The sequence below is a fragment of the Chelonia mydas genome, chromosome 11, assembly GCF_015237465.2.
Source record: "Chelonia mydas isolate rCheMyd1 chromosome 11, rCheMyd1.pri.v2, whole genome shotgun sequence".
NCBI lineage: Eukaryota > Metazoa > Chordata > Testudines > Cheloniidae > Chelonia > Chelonia mydas.
The window spans coordinates 10,731,379-10,752,495 of NC_051251.2; the positions used below are offsets into that span (position 1 = coordinate 10,731,379).

The 21,117-nt window shown below is 44.6% G+C and overlaps 1 protein-coding gene across 4 annotated transcripts in view; it reads right to left on the reverse strand.

Moving 5' to 3' along the window:
- The window catches only part of SEMA5B (semaphorin 5B), a 354,318-nt gene that overhangs the window by 295,023 nt on the left and 38,178 nt on the right, over nucleotides 1-21,117 (reverse strand). The gene's annotated exons all lie outside the window — the stretch shown is intronic.

Here is a 21,117-nt window from a genome sequence, read left to right on the forward strand (position 1 = left end):
TGAGGCTCTTTCATAAAATCTTGGAACCAAGCAAAACCAAAACAAACAATTAGAGTAGAGTTTAACCAGAAACCCCCAAATTGTGGGCAAGTTCAGATCAAAGTGCAAACTTGCAGCTCAGGGGCCTCTCTCTCTCTCTCTCTGCAGGGTTAATCAAACCCCCAGAGCTAAACATTTTCAAGGCCTGACTCTCAATCTTACAGCCCTTTAAGTGACAGCCCCCTGAGATGAATGATCAAGCCAGACCTCACTCTTACACAGATTAGTGGGGAAAGATGTTGCTTGGCTGTGAAAGGAGAGAGAAAGGAGCTGTTAGCCTCCACCCATCCTCAAGCAGTCACCCCATGAACAACTGCTCAACTCCCAACAAAACTCTCCTCTGAGAGAAACCTTTTAAAACCTTGTCACCACCTCAAAGCCAATCTGAACCACATATGTGTTTAGGTGGACACCTTATAGAACTCAAAGCATCATATGGATTCAGCCTAAAATCAGGCAAAATTTGTTTAAACTTCACTTTGAGTTTTTGGATTCGCTCAAGCCTACATCTTGAAGCAAAATGCAAGGAGGGTGAACCACCATGAGGCAAAGACAAAATATCACTCCAAGCATGACCCTCTTCAAAGCACAACCGCTAAGTTCTGCGGCCCTAGGAATACAGAGATAGCTGTCTATTTTCTGATGCACTGAAGATTTAAGTTGTTGTAAATACCACAGAGATACATAAGCAGTTTTGAGCATAATCTATTGCACTAAATATAAGACTGGGAGTTGGGAACTAAGGTCCAATCCTAGCTCTGCCACTCACTCTCTGGGCTAAATTTAACCCTGATATAAAGGGCTCCAGTTTCAGTGACTTCAATCAAATCACACACATCCATGCCAAGGCTGAAGTTGGCCTTTCTGTATGGTGCCAGGCATGTCTCTTCACCTCTCTGTGCCTAAATTGAGCTATTTGTTAAATAGAGATGATAATGCTTTCTTCACAGGGGTGTTCTGAGCCTCAGCACCACTTTGAACCGTAGTAAGCTTCAAATGAGAATTTCAAGTATTTCCCGACTCCACACCTACCCTTGAGTCACCCTGACAGTTTCTATGTCCCTGAACTCACATTTTCCCATGTTTTTCTCTCCTTTCTTTCTGCCTGAAAGACGCACACAAACCAAAGGGGAAATGGACTGGCGGACTATACAGGGGGAAATGGTGCAAACTGACTATACACAAAAGTACTGTCAAAGGTACAATATAAGGAGAGGGGGATTTATTTTGCTTCCTTTATTCTCTTTTATGGTTAGAGTTGTTCCAAAAATTTCCATCAAATCCAAATTTTGACAAAAAGAAAGGGGGAAAAAGGGAGAGGGGGAATGCCATGAAATTCTCCTGTTTTCTCAGTAGCTCTAGTTGTTAACAGAAGTCTCAAGTGTTATTTGTTAAATCTTAAGAGAAAAATCAGATTTCAGACAGAACTGTGATGTTTAGTATGTCTCTTTAATTAATTAGTTAATGTTTGTACAGCACTTTGGAGATGTAAAGGGTTATTATAAGTGTTAAGCATTATTTAATGACTATGCATATGCAAAATTCAAGCAGGTGTGAACAATGGGAAAGTAGGGAGTTGCCAAACACTGTACTTTGTGGCTCTAAAAAGTCACGAACCCTAAGTTCTGTAATGAACTCTTCCTCTTTAAATGGTGGGACCAGGTGGTGAAAACTAATGACCAAATCAGGTGGACCTTTGAACCATGCATAGCTCCACTGATTTAAAGCTTGTAATTGTATACACTTAAGACCTAGTTCTTTTCTTCTGTATGTCTCAAAGGAGGTCAGCATCATATCAATTTTAGATGGGGAAACAGACACAAGGAGGGAAATGACTTGCCCAAGGTCACCTAGGGAAACAGGGAATTGAACCCAGATCTCCTGAGTCCCAGTCCACCGCTCTAGCTATTAGATCACACCGGCTCCCTCCAAATAGCTGCACAGAGTTTCAATAGGAGTATTCACAAGCAGAAGCGTTTGCAGGCTCCTGAAAGTCAACGACAGATCTCCTTACTGGCTTCAGTGGGAGCAGGCCCAGGCACTACTGAGGAAGCAACGAACCTAAGAACAGGCACAAAGTGCCATATCTTCCAAGCCCCCGCTTGACATGAATGGCAGGATCTGGCCCAAGAAAACGGCTCTTTTGTACTTGGGGACCTGTTAAGTCTTGCCTGCCTTTAAATAAAATACCCCAAGACTGCATCTTTGGCCACAATGAAGCCAAATCTAATGAAACAGAAGCTCAGCTGAGCAGAGCTGGTCACAATCTCTTCCCGCTCAACCCAGAAACCAGCTCCTCTTTCAGACTCTGAGGAAATGGAGAAGCTCAATAGTCTCACTGGGAAATTTAAAAAAGCTGACCCGACCCTAAAACACTGAAACACACTGCCAGGCTCTGGTCTTTCCTTCTTCCTCCTCTCTTAGGCAAAGCACGCTGCCCTCATACAGTGCCATTCCCAAACAGAAAGCAGTTTGAATACCAAGGACCCGAGAAATGTTCATGTTTGCTCTCTCCACAATGAAATTGCTGCTCATGCTACGAAACCTTAGTGATATGGGCAGATGTCTGGTCGAGCCACACAAATGCTTATATCCAACCCTTAGAAGTTTGCTAGCTTTGCTAATTACCCTCCCCCACCAAAAGGAGCCCCAACTTCCTCCCTGCTTCTGCTCCTTCCCTTCTCTCCTTGGCAAAATTAAATCCCTCCCCTAGACCTATCGCCAAGCTGAAGGCTCTCCTCCCCAAGCCAGGAGAAAAATCACTCCCTGATTAGAGCTATCAGGCTTCCATCTCTGCCAGCTACTTCTTGAATACACTAAGGTCTATCTACCACACTGAGACATAAGTCCAGAGCAGACAGCAGAAGGACACAGGTCCTATCAAAGACAAAGGAAGGAGTGGGCTTTCTGCAAGACGGAGGCAGAACATGTTGGGATTTGCTCCTCTGAAGGACCTCAAATTTGTCCCACTGCCCAGTAGCCACTTAGGCATCCAAATCCCATTGTAGATCTAGCCCTAACTGCCACTTCAGGTGCCTAAACTGAACATTTAGATCCTCAAAACCATCACTGTGGTGCCTAAATTCCCTAGGCACCTCAGTTTCCACTGGTAAAGTCCCCGAGGCATCTTCATGGCTGCCAGTGGGTATGTGCAAAGCTCCCTCAGTCCTGACACCCAAAGTCTAGCTCACCCCTCAGCTCTGGCAGGATTCACAAACTAGATGTTCTCTTTTCTAGCTTGCTTGTAGGGCCCAATCCAGTGGGGGATACCGTTCTTTTACTCAATATCCCAGTGGTTAGCCCTCCCATCCAGGATTTCAAGTTCAAATACTTCCTCTGCCTGACATGCAGCAGGCACTTGAACCAGGTTTCCATATACCAGGAGAATGTCCTAAACCCTGGGCGGATCTCTTTCAATTTCTCCTGTTGAAGTTCTTACACCTTTTATAAAACAATTAAATATTCATTTGGCCAGAGCAAAAGTAAAATGACTCTACAGCATGGTTATTAAGGCACTCACCTGGAAAGGGGAAAACCTGTGTTTAAATCCCTCCTGCAATGAATATTTCATACCTCTCCTTGGCACTTCCCATTAACTAGCTTACTCGGCAGCCCATTCGTCTTGTTGGCTTTTGTGAATCCCATTTTTAAGTGCCCATTTCCCTCCATGCACTGTATAGGGAGCTATGTGCCTAACTCAGGGCTCTGGATTCTATTAGGTGGCAGAACCCCTAAAAGTTAAGTGTTGCAATGCTGAATCTAAGTCCCCTCTGGGGAACTAGTCCTTAGCGACCACCTCAGACTCCTGGAAGTGAGCCCATTCTCAAGTGCTATTATTTAATTCCTTCACTCACTGCCCATCCCAGACTCTACACTCATTACAGAATATATACAACCACAGCAGTAAATTATTAACACAGGACACTCAACCACACCTCTTGAGGAAAAAAATCAAACATGAAACATATACTTCTCACAATACCTTCCCAGTCACAAGCAACCCAGCCCCATTCTTCAATCAACGCCCCAATCAATTATCCTCCCTCCACTCCCCAGGAAACACCTGGGCAAACAGGTGGCTTGTACACAGCATTCTAACATTCACCAAATCCACCTGGAAGTTAGCTAGCTTCTCAGATGTTAAATAGAGCACAACATTCCAAAGAATTTCATGCCAAATATAACACTTTGCCCCTTTTGACCGCAAGCAAACTCAGAATTCATGCTGAAAATGGCAGGCAGTGTAGTCCAGTGAGTATGGCACTGGACTGGGAATCAGGAGACCTGGCCTCTATATCTAGCTCTGCCATCAACTTTACCTCAGTTTCCCAGTCTGTCTTGTCTGTTTAGATTCTTTTGAGCAGGGAGCAGTCCCGTGTCTACCATGATGGGGCCCTGATCTCAGCTGGAGCCTCTAGGTGCTGCCATAATTCAAATAATGGTAAAAAAAAACAATAGCTGTCCACCAGGCCAAACTAATTTCCATTTGTAACTTGACTTAGCATTTGAACCCACAACTATTGAGTTTAATGGTTGATAGCACTAATCTCTGACTGACTGACTGCCCCATCCCTCCCCCACTGTGCTTTGACCTCAGCTGAGACCATTAGCATTTTACTCCTTCCACAATGGAATGAATTAATGATTGATTGTGGGCCTTTGCTATGAATCTTCAGGCTTCTGTCAGCCTGTGTCACAAATGTAACATTATTTAATTGTAAGTTTTCCCATTTAATTGCAATATACACCTGCTCAATGTCCCTCGGTGTGTGGAACAGCACCATACTTCATTTAAAAAGCCCTCATTTAAATTCAACAGCTAGCTGCACAGATTTAACCATTAAATTGATTTATGTTGCATAAAAGATCAAACCAGATCGCACCTTGTGGCCAAATAAGCATAAAGGTTTCTGTAAAGATCATTAATTCACCTCCCTGGGCAGTTAGTTTAACAGTAAATATGACTTAGATTACTTTATCTAGTTAACCTTAAATCAATTTGTTATTATGATTGGTTGCCCTAAATAATACAAATGTGACACGAGAAAGAGCTACAGTTTAGGGCCCCCCAAACAGACCATCCCATGATGCATTGACCCTGGATCCTCGTGTTTTTGCGAAAGAGGCACCTATCACTGCTTATGACGTGACGGGCTTTAGATGAACCCCTTAGTCAACTCTTTGGTAAACTGCATATCACAGCACAATGACCTCTCTCTTTAAACTGAGAAAATAAGATTACAGTAGACTGGAATGAGATGCAACGACGGGATATAAAACTGATGGAGAGAGTTAGGATGGTCCCGTGGTTAGGATTCTAGCCTGAGATTTGAGAGAATGTGGTTCAATTCCCTGTCTGCTCTGTTACACATTTCCTATGTGACCCTAATCTCTCCTTGCCTCAGTTCCCTATCTATAAATTGTGGATGACAGTACATCCCTACCCCCACAGGGGTATTGAGAGGACATTAAAGATTGTGAGGCACTCAGATACCATGGTGATGCGAGCCATATAAGTACCTTAGTCAGACAGACATGTCAGATACCACATTCAGGGTCCAATTATCCTCTCACACCAGTATGACTCCATTGACTTCAACTGATTTTTCACTGCAGCAGTGTAAGCACAGTCAGAGTCAGACCCTCAGCCTGGTAAAGGGCTGTCTCTTCATCTGTGTTGATACAGAACCCAGTACCATGAGATATTGGCTGGGCCCTTTGGGCACTAGAATAATACAAGGAATTATCAATAATAGATATCAGAGGCTTGAGTCTCTGCAGCCTTACTTACATATTTACACCTGTGTAAAGTGGGTGTGTAACACTGCCAGCTCAGGATTCTCCACTCAACAAGGGGGCAGGCGGGCATTTTGTACAAGCCCTGTATTGAAAAGTGTGGGGGTCAGGGCATACAAAAGAGATGGGGCCTAATCATCCTCTTACCAGGGCAGCATCAGTCTCTTCCCAGTAGTGGGACACTGCAATGGACTAGCCCACCTCTCATCCTCCTAAATTCTAGCCCAGCCTCCTCCTCTCTCCCCTCCCGCAAGGCCTCACCCCCTGCATGGGGCTGCGACTGCTCCTCAGCTTCCCTCCACCCTTTCACTGCTCACAGCCGATAACAGCCGTCAGGGCGGGGGGACAGGCCCAGGAACCCAGGTTGGAGCAGGTCAGTCCAGGCAGCTGTGGGGAGCCCTGGACCCTCCACCCACTCTGGGCGGCACGCCCCAGCAGGTGGGCCCACAGGCCGCTCTTGGGCAACCCGCCTGGACTTACTCCTGCGCTGCTGCTGGTGGCAGTGCTGCCACCTTCAGAGCTGGGCACCTGTCCAGCAGCTGCCAGTCTCTCTGCTCTGCCTTTAGAGCTGGGCGCCCAGCCACCAGTCTCTCTGCTCTGCCTTCAGAGCTGGGTGGCCAGAGAGTGGCAGCTGCTACAGTGTGGCTATGAGGGTCTAAGGCAAATTTTGGGGTGGTTACAGCCCCTGCAAGCCACCCCATAGCACTGCCTGCCTCTTACACATATTGGTGCAGATCGGGGTAACTTCACTGTAGTCAATGGTATTATACTGGTGTGAGTAAGAGGAGAATCGGGCCCAAGGTGTCTAGATTGCTCCTCCGCAGATCAGTCTTCCCATCCTGCCAGTGGGAAGAAAGCCTCACTGACACTATGCTACTGCACTTGGTATTCAGTCAGTGCACCAGTAAATCATGGTTCCTCGCATGAAAGAGCTCATTCTGTCTGTGTGCATATCTGTGTCTGTGTTCAGTCTCGCCAGACTGAGGAAAGCACTTTATCCTTCATTTCTATGCTCAACCACATGCTTCCTCAGCCTTCCTACCTTGTGCATGCAGCCACAACAGCGGGGAATATTTCTCCTTCCGAAACGCACCCACACACACCTCCCATTAGAAAAAAAAACCTATGCACACGTGATGCAGTACAAGTTGTTTTCTAACACACACAAAAATCTTATGAAAGAATGGATTTGATATGAACAGGGCAACAAGGACCTGATCCTAAATCCACTGAAGTCAATGGGAGCCTTTCCACTGACTTCAATGGACTTTGGATCAGGCTCCAAGTGTTATTGGTCTTTCTTGCTATAGTAAAATTTTTATTACTGTTAAACACAGAGTCTGGTCATACCTTTCAACCTGCCAACGATCTGACTGTGGGACACATGTTACAAGCATCCAAAATTATTCATTCAGAAAGCTTAAAATGCTGTGGTGGAGAGCATGAATGAACCTTTCCACAACCTCAGCTGCACAATGTTTTATTTCTGATGTAAATACTTTTTCAGCAAGAAAAGTGAAGGGGTTACAGATTTGTGTGGCCTGGAGGTAACGTCGGGTCTAAAATGAGCAACGTCCTTTGAAATGAGGGACACTGGAGAGGGATATGTCTGATAGTTTATACTCTCACAAATCAGACTACTGGAACGTGGTCAGTGTGATTATAAAGAAACTAAGTAGTCTATTTTCATTCTCCAAGCTACATTCTCAGATACCACAGAAAAAGTGAGCTATAAGAGCCTGAATGGAAAGCTGAATGAATTGTAAGCAAACTAACACGCCGATTAAGGCTAGCACTTTAAAAAAAAAAAAAAAAAGTTAAGCATGTGTGTAGGTCTCATTTTGACTTAAATGGGACTTAAGCATGTGTTTAAATGCTGTCCTGAATTGGGACCTAGAAAGCAGAAATATTAGAAAGCAAATGTACAAAAATCTTTTATTTTTAATAATCACAAGCACTACTGTCACATAAATGAAGAGACTATCTATAAAACGTGATATGAAATCCAAGTTCCTTTAAAATGCTGAGGGTTTTTTTTGTCACATTTGAAATCCAGGTGCCGCGTGTGACTTCCTGACAGATTCACCAAGGAACTGCCAATTAGCAAATAAGAAACAATCAGAAACTGAGCATTACAAAGTCACAACATCATCAGAAAAGGGAACACATTTCCTTTCTCAGATTTAAATGGCACTGAGGGAAAAAAAACTTTTGATAAAAATATCCTCCAATGATAGGTAAGGGTTTAGCCCTTTATTACCGACCACACGCATAAAAAAAGGTCTTCATGACAGTATAAACATAGACACTACATATTGCATTTCATTTAACAATGCTCTTCTTGCCATTATTTCTAATAACAATTTAGAGAGAATTAAAATTGAATAAAAGTGTAATTTTCACCATCTTGTTTGCTCTTTGGTCCATTTGCATGATCAGACTTGATGGTCAATTTTACATTTGTTTCTAATCTAGTCTAAACTATGGAGGCCCAGCAGCAGGCCAAAACAGAAATGCTATCTGGTGCTCATAGGTTGTTTCGCTTATTTTCAGGTAGAGGGGAAGGAAGGGGACCAGGCTGCAGGGCAGTTAGTAAGAATAATCTCACATTTCTATAGTGCCCTTCATCCTAGAGAATCCTATATTATTTTACCAACCATGGCCTGATCCTGAATTGAAGCCAACTGAACTTTAGATGAGAATAATTATTCGCACTTGCGGATCACTTTGCAGCATTCAGGCCTAGGAGCTCTTATACTCACCCCTGAAATGCAGTCGCTTTTGGGAACACAGGAGCTGTTTAAACAATACAGAGAAAAAGAAAAGAACAGAGAAAAGAAAAAAGAAAGACTATCATATTAACTGCAAGGGAGGAAAAAAATCAGCCAGACAGAATGCAAGTATCCAGACTGGAATGTGACCAGGGTTTACATGACTACTCTTCTGAAAATTGCCAGGTGATCATCATTAATGATTTCAAGTGGTCAGAAACTCTCCATAATAGCTCACCTGAAACACAGCACCTCCAATATTGACTCTGTGCTGAGCAATGATTCAGGACTGACTCAGACAGAAGGACACCTTCTGTTGAATCATCACCTGCATTTCCTGCAGCCCACTGGGGTTTTCCCTGGAAGTCTGAGCAGGCCTGACCCTGTTTGACAAGTATGATCTGGAAAGATCAAAGCCTGCCTGAGGTGGTAGGGCGGAATACTGCAGATGAGACACAGAGCTCTGTCTCATTACTGTATTAACCCCAAGCCCCCAATACCTGAGTCTTGTCTCTGTGCCCCATTACCAGTTCCCTGAATCATGTCCTGTCCAGAGGGAGCAATCTGTTACAAGAAAGAAGAGAAGTACTTGTGGCACCTTAGAGACTTTTCTTTTTGCGAATACAGACTAACACGGCTGCTACTCTGAAACCTGTTACAAGAAACAATTCTGGGTCTCTCTCAGATTGTTTCCTACACCAGAGGTTCTCAACCAGGGGCACGTGTACCCCTTGGAGGTATGCAGAGGCCTTCCAGGGGGCACATCAACTCATCTAGTTGAGTTGCCTAGTTTTACAACAGGCTACATAAAAAGCACTAGCAAAGTCAGTAAAACTAAAATTTCATTCAGACAACGACTTGTTTATACTGCTCTATATACTATACACTGAAATATAAGTACAATATTTACATTCCAATTGATTTATTTTATGATATGGTAAAATTGAGAAAGTAAGCAATTTTTCAGTAATAGTGTGCTGTGAACACTTCTGTATATTTACGTCTGATTTTGTAAACAAGTAGCTTTTAAATGAGGTGAAACTTGGGGGTACGCAAGACAAATCAGACTCCTGCAAAAAGGGTACAGTAGTCTGTAAAGGTTGAGAGCCTCTGTCCTACACAATAGGTGCATTCAGAGGACTTTCAAGAGTCTTCTGTTGAATAAAGGTATTGAGATATAAATGAATACTATTTAATCATAAAGGCAGACAGCTTTGCTACTGACGCATCTGCTGCCCATATTGGTATATTTAATCTATGTCATAATTTAAAGACAATAAAGAAGGTGTTTTCTGCAGTAAAACAATCAACCTGTTTTTCAATTTTTTTAAAGTCCATTGGATTGCGTGTTTCTGACATAAATACAATAAACGGACTTGGAAAGCTTCACATTTCTGAGTGAGAAAGCATACTCCAACTCGCTGGGCAATGATGTTAGTTTACATGCAATTTTCTAGCTTGTTTTGCCAACCTCAGACAAGGGTAACAGGTTAATTCCTAGTTTTACTGATATAATAGATGATCAGAGATAAGGTGTTGTTATTTTAAGTTAAACCCTACAGCACAGTTAAGTGGAAGAAAAAACTGTGTGTAGTTCTGTCATGTGCTTCAGCTAAAATCTATATTGCAGGGACTTGCGGTTTTCTAGATGCATTCAGAGCTATGAGGGTGTCTTTAATGAAGCTTGCATGATGACAACCAAGGCCCCAATCCTGCAAGTTACTCTGTGTGGGCAGAGCTCCACTGATTTCAACAGGGCCTTTGTGCAGGTGGAAGGATTCACCCACACACATTAGTTTGCAGGATCAGGTCACAAGATAGCCCAGGGAAATCAAATTCATTCCTTGTCAGGCCTAATGCATTCAAAGTGGGAGGAAGCAAAAAAATCAGGGTAGCATTTTAAAGTAAGGGCCCATAGATAAATAGCTCATAAAAGGGCTAAAACATCTATTAATAATGTATTAATAAATGGTTAATCAATTTTTATAGACTGTTAGCGTGTTCAACAGCTTGCTTATAATCACTGATAACACTTTCTGTAACATCACACTCTTTAGCCCCTGCATAACGTTCACATTCAAATTCCCCAGCGAGCGCAAAGTTCCTCTTCAGAAAGATTTTGCCTTCACCCTGGATTTTTCCATTACAATGGCGTTAAAGAAAGGCACTTGTGCACGCTGGACTTGGAATGACCCTTGAAGGGCAGCGCTTACTCTCACAGTAGGACACTCCAGCTGCCTGGTCAAATAAGTTTCCAGCAAACGGGTTTACTGATTGGGAGAAGCCAAGTCTCAGAGAGAAGATAAAGCATATTTCACAGATAGCGGGGAAAGTACAATGAAGTCCCTATGTCCTCACACAAAACAACATTACCTCTAGGCTGCATACACTGACAATACTTGGAATTTATCCCGCACGTTCTCATCGGACTCTTATGAAGAGTCTTATGAGTGTAATAGGGATAGAACCAATAAGGGATAAAACCTATAAAATTTAGTAGATAAGACCCTGGCTACAGGTTTTATTTTAACTGTCCTATAGCAGGAGAGAGAGAGAGAGACAGAGAGAGAGAGCTCTGTTAAATTGCAATGTTATTTTAGCAAAATACAAAAAGTGGAAGAAGTGCAAATCTAGAGTTATACGTGAAGTCTTTCAAATGGAATATCTGCAGTTTCAGATAATTAACCCAAGATTAAGAAAAGTAGGTGTCCTATAACTGTATAAACCAAAGCATACATATCTGCTGTCATTGCCCACACCAGTTGCTACAATTGTTCCAGGGATTCGGACCAGGAAAAGTAGAAGAACAGGACTATGCAAGAGAGTCATCCAGAACCAAGATAAAGTGAGAGCGAATTTAGGTTCTAATCCATACACAAGTTTTAGGAAAAGATCACAAAACTTGGCTGATGATGTCAGAAGCAGCACCCTTCCACCTCACTCCAGCTGCACAGTCTGGCCCACATACAGGCACCCACCCAGCCACCTTCTCCCAAACAAGCCTTGAGTACTCTTCACCTTAGTTTAGACGCCTTCAGGCAGGACTCTAGTATGAGCTCCTCCTGGGACTCAGTGCCTCCCCAGCACCTCCAGGGTTTTCAGGGAGCACCAGATGCTGTTCCACACAGGAGCACGGAGAACGTGCTGGCTGGCTAGAAGTGGTTCTAATATTGCAGCAGGCCAAGTGGCCGTGATCTATACCAGGCCGCTGTTTGGGAACTGTGCTGACCTATAGGTGGGTGAGGAGGAAGGAAGAGATGCTGTGAAGGGATCAGCACACAGCTGGTGCCTCCACATGCCCGGGTGTGGCGTGGCAGCTCTCTCTCTCTGCTGTGGTCTGCTGCCAGTAGCTGCTCTGCCTCTGCGGTGACCGGCCTCTTCCTGTGACGTGGCCCTCCAGCCAGGTCACTCCCAAGTCTCTTCCTTTCTGAGGTAGTCCATGAACAAAAGCAAGGGGAATTAACACAAACAAACTAGTGACAGAGAGTCAGGAATGCTTCCCTCTCACGGTATGTCAGAATCAGGCCTCCTTGCCTTCATTCAGCCATCAGGCAGTGGCTGTTGGGGAAGCTCCTGCCTTCAGTCAGCCCTTTCCTCAGGAGCTGTGGGCTGAAGGTCTCGTCTCTTCCCTGGCCTGCCCACAAGTGAGCTGTTCTGCTTCCCTTTTACTGCCTCCTCCAGCCCGCGCAGGTCTTGCAGGTATGGCGGGGGTGGGGCTAGCTGAGCCCAGAGCAGCTCCTGAACTCCTGATGTCCAGTGAGGGCCTTGTATACACCATCACAGATGCATGTCCCATTACCCCACAAAAACTTACAACTATTGGGAGACAGTGCACCACATGAGGCAGCGCCCCTAAAGGATCGCCTGTTGGAGGGAATAGAGACTCAGTCCTCCTGAAGGCCCAGGGGGAGTAGAGGCGGCACCTACATCTCATAACTACTTCATGGGATGGGAGCAGTTCACTGTAGTCTCCCATGGCAGGGTGGTGGCCCCAGCCTCTGGGGATGAAAAGAATAGAGGGCTTTTCACTGATGGAGAGTCAGATTTACAGTCAGCCCAAACCTTTAAATATACCCTCAGGAGCGAGACCCTTGCTACCCTGGGGAATTGATCCGAGCAGATTTGCGCAGTCCTAAAAAGGTAGGAGCCTTAGGAAGGCAGGACCTTTTGGGCAAACTGACAGATAAGAAAACAGCAGCTGCTATAATCCAGATGTTGCCGGGAAAGAGCTGCCAGGACAAGTATATGACAATGACTGTATCTGATCTCAGGAGGAAGATTTGACAAGTCAAACATGGGAGCCGTAAGCTATCTACGATGGCAGCAAAAAAACAAACTCATTTGTAACCTTTAAAAGCAACAGGCTCACTGAGCCAAACATCATCTCCTAGATAATGATCTAATGAGAACCAGTCTCTCTCTCTATGTGCATTCCTTTGATGTACAAGTGAAAGAGCTACTGCGGTGTGATTTGTTTTATAAACTAATAGAATACATAGGGCTGTGCAGAATATTCCCTTCAAAGCTCAAACTAAACTCGGGCTCAAGGTTTCTTGTAAGGTTCAGCTCCTGATTATGAAAGTTGGCAAATGTGGGCTGAGGATATTTCATAGCTAGGAAGGTAGAAAACTTCCTTTCTCCCCGATAAGCGCGTAGAGTGTTCTTGAGAGGAAAGACTGAATCAGTGGCTTTCCTGGGGGGTAGGAGTTAATTTAATGAGGACCTGGAGAGGAGTGGTTCACTTGCAATCTCTCTGAACCAAAATTGCAGGGCTCCGCTTTTGTGAACTGATCACTGCAGAAAGAAAGGATGCAGAAATAGGTCCTGAATAGTCTGGAAAGTATTAAAGACAGGTCCTGAGCCACAAAATTTGGATCCAATCATCCAACTTTTGGGCAGGTTCAGATCTTAGGTTTTGTTCTTTCTGAAGATGGGACTGCCATGCTGTTAGGAGCTGGGTTTGGATTGCTTCCTTCCCCTCACCAAAAAATACAGAGGGTGTTCAGATCGGTGTCCATTCCTAAAGCATATACCTGTTACAGCCCTCTGCTGAATGGAATGAGGCCTGCTGAGTATTACTCATTATCTCTATTACCTCAGTCCCTTTTGTGGCCCCAACCAGGGATAGAGGATCCCTTGCCCCAACCACTTGTACACACACCAACACACAGCAAAAAGACAGTTCCTGGCCAGAGAGCAGAGACAACAGGTGGATACAAAATAGGGGAGGAAGGTAACAGTGAGATGATGGTAAGTAAAAAGAAAAGGAGTACTTGTGGCACCTTAGAGACTAACCAATTTATTTGAGCATGAGCTTTCGTGAGCTACAGCTCACTTCATCGGATGCATACTGTGGAAACTGCAGAAGACATTATATACACACAGAGACCATGAAACAATACCTCCTCCCACCCCACTCTCCTGCTGGTAATAGCTTATCTAAAGTGATCATCAAGTTGGGCCATTTCCAGCACAAATCCAGGTTTTCTCACCCTCCGCCCCCCCCCCCCCCCCCCCCCCCAAACTCACTCTCTGCTGGTAATAGCCCATCCAAAGTGACCACTCTCTTCACAATGATGGTAAGTTTAATAAGCAGTGGTCAAAACACATGCAACTGCTCCTGTGCTGGTGATCACTTCGATCACTAGCTACCGAATATAAGCCTTAGACTAGTGTCAGACCTACTCTGAAACCACTGAGTCAGCTGTTCCCTTTTGTCCACAATTTCCTCTTCCCAACACTGGACCCCTTATAGCAGTGATAGTGATTAAGGAAGTGTCTGCATTTCACTGCCCAACCCCAGGACCAAATTCTAACCCCACCCGCTCTTTACATGAAACCATAATGAATCCAGTTTCCCTGCTCCTTGGTCATTGATTCCATCTACAATCTCTCGTCTCTCCTTGCACGTGCAATGAGTGATTTCCAATATACATGCTCATTACGCTCCAGTGGAGCATACCATAAAATAAAGGTAAGAGACATGTAGCAGGCTGGCTGCATGTAGCAGTCAGTGATGGGGAAGCTATTCTCAGCTTACAAAATCCACTCAGACACTTCCAGAAAATTCACATCAGATACCCGTGCTCTCTGAACGGATAATAAATACGTCTGACCCAGTAATCCAAGTGTTATCTGCGTGTCAGTTACCAAATCATACAATACAGCTGTACACCTGACGTGATTTTAATAACATAAGACCACAAAGAGCAATGGAGCACAATGGCTAAAAGCAGACAAGAGAACATTGATTTTCAGATTGCATTCCACTATAACATCAATCAGCTGGTAGTTTATCTGAAATATAAGCAGCCCCAAGTGGAGCAAAGCAACCCATGGTACATGTTTCCATGTGCTATCCCCACTGACTCCTGAAAGCACCCTCATCCATCAGAAAAGAATCTTCATTCAAATAAATACCAGCTTTTTGAGAATCATTATGTCCTTAGCTACAGATTTACTAATCGGTTTAGCCAGAATAAAGGGGGTTTGACAATGTTTACAAGGGTGTTACAGGAGATGGAGCCTGCATGGAAGGAGGGAGCTTATGTCTAACTACTTGTAGCATATTGAGAACCCTGGCCTGCTTTAAAGCCTTGACCAAAAAACCTTGTGCTCGTGTAACAGAAAATCTGTTGCCCTTTTTCATCACTGAGGAGTTTGACCTCAGAACTCTAATCCACTCTAATGGCCAGGTGCTTCCTCACTTGCAGTGGGGTCACAGAACCTTAGGGCATTGTCTTGAGATGCTGATCTCATTTTCAGCTCCAACTGACATCTCAAAATTCACGTGAATCACGTGAGCTCCCAGATCAGGCCCACATAATGAGACCCCTAAGGCCAGATTCTGCTCTCATTTTTGAGGGTGTAAATCCAGAATAACTTCACTGATGTAAATGGAGTTACTTCAGATTCACAGTCAGGAAACTGAGAGCATACTCTGGCTCCTGGTGCTTAGGCCACAATAGCTTTATACAATTTATTCAATGCATCTGGGCTTCCTGTGAGAAACTGTGCCGTCTTAGCACGTATGGGCACAGACATACCAAGCACATTTATTTGGCTACTTTGGAAGCAACTAGCCCATTTCCATGCCCAGAATATAGAGGTTAGAGACACGCCAGAACCCCAAACTGAAAACCCCTGAATTTAGAGATCACATAATTCCCATGCACTTCAAGAAGTCAGTGGGAGCTGAAGATGTTCAGCATCTCAAGACCACACCCTAAGAGTCTGTGACCCCTCCTCACCCACCACAGATCTGAACCCGAACCCAAACCCAAGTTACATGACAGGTAGAACTAGCATCCTGTATCTAAAAAGAGGATCTGTGGGGACAGAGGAGGGGACATTAGAATGACGTATCAGCCAGCCGGTGGCCACACAGGGGACTCTGCTCCATATACTGGGTGGCCTTCATGGTTGCCAGCTTGCCTTGTATGGTAGTGAAGTTGAGATTCAAGTCTTGTTGTCTACTGACAGACTGGAGGAGCCCATACAAGCCCTGTCTTCTGGCTAACCCAGCAGCAGCTGTGCTAAGCTATTCTCGGCTAAAAGTCACCCCTCACATCTCTTCCTTGGAGCATTCTTCTTGCCCATGTTTCTGAGCTGATGGAAGGCCCACGGGTAGAAGATAACTAGATGCAACAGATCCAGACTCCAGCGATCTTACAGTATTTGGGCCCATCCTGCTCCCTTTAAAGTTAATGGGGAAACTCTTATTGGCTTGAACAGGAGCAGGATCATAATAGACAATACAGCGCAGATAGCCAGATGATGGTCATGTAACAATAGTGCTTATATCACATCTGTCCCATCCCCAAGCACTGATGATCATTTTAGAAGCTGTTCCAATGCTATTCTGAGGCTGGAAAATGAAATGGCCTGTCCATTTCACCCCCATTTCCCTCAGCCTTAGAATCTAAGGAAAGTTGGGGAGGGTGTTCATTTGCAAATATTTACATGTAAAGGTTTAAACAAACAAACAAAAAAATCAGGCAGTGCTAGATTGCTGTATGTTTCCCCTTGCCTGAAATGTACAAATGGTTCAGACCTGGGAATGCATTTCAAGCACCAAACTTTTGCAAGGATCAGGGCCTCTGTAAGAGAGCAAAATAAGTGATGGGGCTTGATTTGCCACTTGATTACTTCAGTTTTACACCAGTGTAACTCAAATTAGTGAATGGAAAAGAACAATTCAGGGTCTGTAAAACACGCCTTACAATGAGAGACTTAAGGAGTTCAATCTATTTAGCGGATTGAAGGGACAGTTAAGAGGTGACTTGATCACACAGTCTACACGTACCTACATGGAGAGCAGATATCTGATACTAAAAGGCTCTTGGATCTTGTCATACCTTTGTCTGCCAGATTAAATGGCTAGAAACTGAAATTAGACAAACTCAAACTGGAAATAAGATGCAAATTTTTGAAAGAGGATAATTAGCCATTGTAACAGTTTACCGTGAGTGTGGTGGAGTCTCAGCCATTTGAAATCTTAAAATTCGAGATTAGATGTCTTTCTAGGGTATGCTGAGTCTAGTTCAACCACACATTATTGAATCTGATGGAGGAATTACTGGGCGAAATTATACGATCTGTGTTATGTAGAAGGTCAAACTAGATGATCATAATGGTCCCCTCTGGCCTTAAAAGTCTATGAATTAAATAAATGGAGTTACACTTGCATAAAACTGGAACACTGCATTAGTGATAGTACAGAGGATAAAACACAAAATATGTATTTTAAGACAAAAATCAGTCCCTATTTTACAAGAAGGGTCGACTAAGCTTTATTCTGTTATATATTTAAGAAGATGTTCATTAGTTTTCCTTTACAATATTATTCCCTTTAAACCTAAACAATTTATTCTAAGAAATGTTACATGTGAGATGTGGGTTTTCTTTGCCTCCAATTTCATTTACACCCAGGAGTTTTCAAAAGACCCATACATGGAACACAAAAGTTGTACTAATGCAGATCTGCATGCTTTAACTTGGGAGTGAAACTAACCTTTCTTTCTCTCTTTGCAACTTCTCAGCTTCCAGGGAGGGAAATTCTCTCTTTCTGGAACTATCCCATTCACACAAGATTTGAGAATTCCAATCAAATTAGTATGTGTGCCATGCATTATCATACTCCTAAAAATGCTTGTCTTCTCTTTGCAGGCTTGATCCAACAAAACGCCCATTAAAGTCAATGGAAAGACTCCCATTAACTTCAGTGGGCACTGGATCAATCCCTAAATTATTATTACCGAATATGGATAGACAGAAGGTATTTAAAGGAACATCCACTGTAATCATTTCTTGGCCTGAAGTTAGCTGTACCGAAAGCCCTACCAAAAAGCCGGAACTGAAGAAGATATCTAAAACCCCATGCAGCATTTATTTTAATAATGTGAAACAGCCAAATGTTCCCAGACAATTAACAGTGGTTTGTACATCCTCCATTCCACAGCTATTCTATACACTATATTCCCTTCCCCAACCCCTATGCCTTTTGTCAGACTATTTTTTCTAGGCCATCTATGGCAGTGGTGCTCAAACTTTTTTTCTGGCGACCCAGTTGAAGAAAATTGTTGATGCCCGTGACACAACGGAGCTGGGGATGAGGGGTTTGGGGTGTGGGAGGGGCTCAGGGCTGGGGCAGAGTGTTGCGGTGAGGCCATGAATGAGGGTTCAGGTGGTGGGGGGGGGCTCTTGGCTGGGGTAGGGGGTTGGGTGCAGGAGGGGGTAAGGGCTCTGGGCTGGGGGTTTGGGGTCAGGAAGGGGCTTGGTTTGGGGGGGGGTCTCAGGGCTGGGGATTGGGGCGCAGGCTTACCTCTGGCGGCTCCCGGTCAGTGGCACAGCCGGCGTGCAGAGGCAGGCTTCCTGCCTGTCCTGGAACCACAGATCACGCTGCGCTCCGGAAGCAGCCAGCAGCAGGTCCGGCTCCTAGGTGGAGGGGCGCAAGCGGTTCTGCGTGGCTCTCACCCGCAGGCATCGCCCTCCCGCTCCCACTGGCCAGGAACCAGCCAATGGGAATGCGGAGCCAGTGCTTGGGCAGCAAGCGGAGCCCCATGACCCCCCCACCTAGGAGCCGGACCTGCTGCTGGTCGCTTCCAGGGCACAGCGTGATGTCGGAACAGGTAGGAACTAGCCTGCCTTAGCCGGGCACCACCGCCGACGGGACTTCTAATGGCCCAGTCGGCAGTGCTGACCAGACCCACGATGACCCAGCACCTTACATTCCGCGATCCAGTACTGGGTCACGACTCGCAGTTTGAAAACCACTGATTTTTGGGACTAGCGTTTAAGATCACAAAAGACAAATCATTTGTGAAGCACTGGTTTTGATATTGTTACATTCCTTTAAATACAAAAAAACACCTTACAAGGAAGAAGGGGAGGGGAAATCTTAGTAACAATTGCTCAAACAATTGTGTGCAACTTACAAAGTAAATTCCACAGACTCCCTAACATTATCTTGGCAAGAACTATCATGGGGCTCTCCATCTTGTTACAAAATACTACTTATGTCCAATCAAGTGGCATGTGATTGCTGAACAGTAATGAGCTACAGCAGGTTCGTGGGGAGCACCACAAAAACCTCTCCACGACTACTTTTGGAATAGAGGTCTGTTTCTTGTCACATCTCACACAGACAGATAATTATTGGCCTGAAAGTACAGAAACCATTTTTTCCCAAAGCAAATCCATGGTAAGTACTGTAAAATCAAACTATTACTTTAAAAAATAGAAATAAATGAAAACAGGAGAAGCAGGTGTTTAAAAGATAGAAACAGGTTTTTAAAAAGTTTTGTTTAGATGCAAGCAGAAGCTGATGCACACAGAGTTGGAGAGAGAAAGGAGTATATTAAAAATTTGTTCTAAGGCAAGGTTAAAACGAAGTTGTGTACTATTTAACCTGTTCTGTTGCTCCATCTGATCACAATTACCACTCTATTTTCTTCTTATCATTTGTTACATGCTTGTTGCCTTTTGTCTTTAAATTATCCTGCAAGCTATTCCATGCAGTCAGAGCCCCATAGACTCCAGTGGTGCACTAGGTTCAACTAAATGGATTAGTTTGCAGGATCCGGGGCTGTAACTGTCTCCTACTATGGCCTGGTCTACACTAAAAAGTTAGGTTGATGCAAGGAGCTTACATCAACCTAACTCCATAAACGTCTACACTAAAATGTTGCCCCCACCAATGTAACTTGCCTGCTACGCCGACTTAATAATTTCACCTCCGCGAGAGGTATAGCGCTTAGGACAACGTAAGTAGGTTGATGCAGTGTCAGTGTAGACACTGTGTTACTTATGTCGACTTTAGTGGTCTCCAGGATGTGTCCCACAATGCCCCATCATGACCGCTCTTGTCACCATTTTGAACTCCACTGCCCAGCAGCCAGGTTCATAGGGACACACCCCTCCCTTTTTAAAGGGCCCACAAATTTTTGTAATTCCATTTCCTGTTTGCTCGGCATGGAGAGCTCTCTTAGCAACTGTCCAGCTGACCACGTCAACTCCATGCTGCAGACGCACTCCTGCCTGGAGTACACAGGAGGTGGTGGATCTCCTGGGTCTGTGAGGAGAATAGGCTATGCAGGCACAGCTCTGATCCAGCTGTAGAAACGTTGATATCTCCGAGCAGGTCGCTCGGGGTATGGGAGAAAAGACCAACAAGAGGGGGACATAGCAGTGCCGCATGAAAATCAAGGAGCTGCGACACACGTACCGGAAGACATGCCACTTCTACAAAGAGCTACATGCCATCCTCGGTGGAGACCCTCACCACCAACCCCAAAAGCCCTGTGGATTCTTCAAGGGAGCTGGAGTCACAGCCCCTGAAGTGAACAATGAGGAGGAATTGTAAGAAAAGGAGGAGCAGTATGGGGCACAAGTGACTGGAGGATTCAGTGACACAGGACCTGTTTGTGACTCCAAAGCAGTCAAACCATTCCCTACATCCAGCACGGGTGAGCCTGATGCAGGGGACGGAACCTCTGATAAGTATGCACTTAGCTTCGATATTGCAGGGACACATCTGTTCATTTACTCTTTTTTAATCATGCTAGAAGAGGTAGTGAAATAACCAACAGAAGTAGTGTCGCTATCTGCTTCTCTGTACAGGTGGGCAGAAGGGGCCCTGCAGAACAGTTTGTTTATGTGCACTGGGATGTCCTGTGAATCCTCCATAGTGATCTCAAGGAAGCTTTCCTGCAGGCAGTCTGCAATCCTCTGCCGAAGGTTTCTGGGAAGTGCTGCCTTATTTCTTCCACCACAGTAGGACATTCCCATGCCACTCAGCAATTACTTCAGAAAGCACCATTGCAGCACACAAGCTAGCAGTATATGGACCTGGTCTGCAGATGGATGAGTGCAGGAGCCGTTCCCTTTCAGCCTCTGTTATCTCACTCCTAAGGGTATCAGCTAAAATCACCACTGCCTGTGGAAAACAGTGCCAGTATTCAGTGCAACTGCCCTATCTGCATATACTAATGCCCATAAGCTAGTCCTCCGC